This window comes from Pygoscelis adeliae, unplaced genomic scaffold (assembly GCF_000699105.1).
Source record: "Pygoscelis adeliae isolate BGI_AS28 unplaced genomic scaffold, ASM69910v1 Scaffold36, whole genome shotgun sequence".
NCBI classification, from domain to species: domain Eukaryota; kingdom Metazoa; phylum Chordata; class Aves; order Sphenisciformes; family Spheniscidae; genus Pygoscelis; species Pygoscelis adeliae.
This window is the reverse complement of record NW_008824934.1, coordinates 5,382,830-5,385,398: the sequence shown is the minus strand read 5'-3', so window position 1 is coordinate 5,385,398 and position 2,569 is coordinate 5,382,830. Positions and strand designations below refer to the sequence as shown.

Below are 2,569 nucleotides of genomic sequence, written 5' to 3'. Positions count from 1 at the left end.
ATAAGAGTGGTACTTATTAATCTTAGATTCCCAGTTCTGCCTCTAGCTTGTTTGATGGCCATCTGTTGAAAAATTAGCCAGCAGTTTATTTAAGTGAATGCCTAACTCTTAGTCTGCGAGTAGTCTTACTAATTTAATGCACAACTCAGGTATATAGTTAAGAAAACTGGTGATACGAGGTCTGAACCTACTAAAAGTTGACTTCCATCAGAGAAAGGCAGGGATTTTTGAAGCTTTCTAGCTTCATTTCAGCCTCCTCTATTTTTTTCATTTATTTATTTACTGTAAAGAAAGGAGAAGAGAGTGTGAGGGGAGAAGGGAAGGAAGGAACCCTGGGACAGCACATGCTGGGCTGTAAAATGCAAAAAAGGTTTTTCAAAACCGCATGTTCTAAACATCGCCTTGGAGTCATACAGTAATAAATACTCAATATTACACTGAGAGGGTCTAATTGCCAAGTAACTATAGCAATGGAGAGAAAAGGCTGTCTTTGGACACATTCCCTCCTGCCTTAATTTTTCCCTGGGGTGGGGAAGGGGTACAGAGAATGTGCTCTAGATCCTTAATGGATAACGTTTTCCAGAGCCCCCTCCGATCGCTCAGTGACTCCGGGATTTAAAAGAAGCAGACTGATTTCTCAGAAGGAAGCTGGACGTTCAAAACAATTATACTGAACTATTCCATCTCCTTAGAAAGGGTTTAATGCACCAGGTTCCTGACGCAAGGCTGTCAAAATACATTGAGACCCATTACGCAGCAACGCGACCCTTTATGAAGCGCCTTACAGTCCACCAGCTCACCACCGCTCCCTTCGTCCCTGAAGAAACGGCGCTTTCCAGTGAGCCTAACGGTCTGAAAATGAGTAAGTGTGAAGTGAGACTACACATGGGCCTGCACCAGGTATTTGTTTTTGCCAAAGAGAAGACCACATTTCTGGGTAGTTTTTAAACACTGATTTCTGGAATTTAATTTTTCTTTTTTTGGGGGGTGGGAATTAAAGAATTGTCTGGAGGCTTCAAGTATCTTTCCCCTCCTGATATTTTCCAGAGCTGTTTGGAAATGGGAGAGTGGAGCTGGCACATTGGGACGTACCACTAGGTCAGTGGTTTCAGAAAACACTTCTTTATCCAGTCAGGGAAAAAACTGCTTGATCCTGTCGGTATTTTTATAAGTAACTTGATGCATGGTTTTATTTGTGATACCGACTATGGAGCAATGCAAACCGATTTGAGTAAATTGCAGGGGGTGGAGAAAAGGATGTTCCCTTTACAGAAAGAACAAGAACTGCCTTCTCCAGGGAAACGTCTTCAACCTGCAAGGGCTTAGTTTAACCATGTGCCTTCCAAAAAAGTCTTCTAAAAAAAGCCATTTAGATTTTTTAACTAAGTAAAAGTAATAGGTGATTGTTTAGTGATATGTGAAGGAGTTGAACTAAACCAAATACAGGAAAAATCTTTCATCATTGCTCTAGATCTAAACCAGTTATACTTTTAAGACAAATGAAAGACCACAAACAATAATAACTTCAGAAAATTTTTGCCAACTTCAAAGAGTTTTGACTTCTCTTTGTTGCTTTAGTCTTTAACTGACTTTGTAAAGAACTTCCAGTTTTATAAAGCAGTAGAGCCTCCTCCTCTCTAGCTTGATAAAAAAAAAACTGTCAGAACTTGAAGAAATCAAAACAAGTAATCGCAGCTAAAAATTGCCTTACCAAATGTGAATGGGGACATTATTACTTGAAAAACGCTCTGCATTTTTTCACAAGGCTGCTGGAGAATGACTTCCAGAAAGCCTCCGCAACATTTGCAATATAAAGTTAATTACAGTAAGTTTGAAGCAATTCACACTTACATTCCTGGTTCCACAATGCTGTAGCACACTTCAGGATGTGCCAAAGACCCATAAATCCTTGAGAACCCTTCCCACAACTCCTTACTCTAATATCAGCATCCTATTGTATGGAATAACTCCCTGACTATGACATTCTTTTCTTCCTGATGTTATTCAGTTCCTTTTCCCAGTTAAGCAGGAAGGTGTGGGGCCGAGGTTGCCCTTAAGTCAAAGAGGTGATCCCTGGGACGTCGACAGGGATTGGCAACAGCTGTTTTTTTCACACATCGGTACCTCCTTTCAGGCCCTGAAGAGATGTTGAGGACCACCAGCAAAGATACAGGAGCTGTGGAGGACGCAGCACCTCTGTGAGCCTCGGCGAGGGAAAACCTACACGGGAGTGCGTGTCCAGCGGGATATACCCAACCCTGCAGTGAGGGAGATGGGACCCTACAGCAAAAATCAGCTCTTACCAAGGATGAGGTGAGAGCCCTGAGGGGAGCAGGTCGACGGGGGTGCGCCCAAGGCGGGGGCCTCCGCGGGGATGGGGATCCTGCCTTAGGCTGAGGGATACGAGGCCTCACAAGGACACAGCGGGAGCCCTGGCTGAAGAGATAGGGCCCAGGAAAAGCCGGGGCTGTGGTGGGCCGGGTCCTACGGGGAAAAGCGGGCTTTTGGGCCGGGCCCAAGGTCGAGCGCGGCGGCCATCGCCGCCGGTAACCGCGACAACGGCGGGCGG

General features: G+C 44.7%; 1 protein-coding gene across 1 annotated transcript in view; it reads left to right on the top strand.

Moving 5' to 3' along the window:
- Positions 1-2,569, top strand: part of MINOS1 (mitochondrial inner membrane organizing system 1) — a 27,452-nt gene that overhangs the window by 9,211 nt on the left and 15,672 nt on the right. The gene's annotated exons all lie outside the window — the stretch shown is intronic.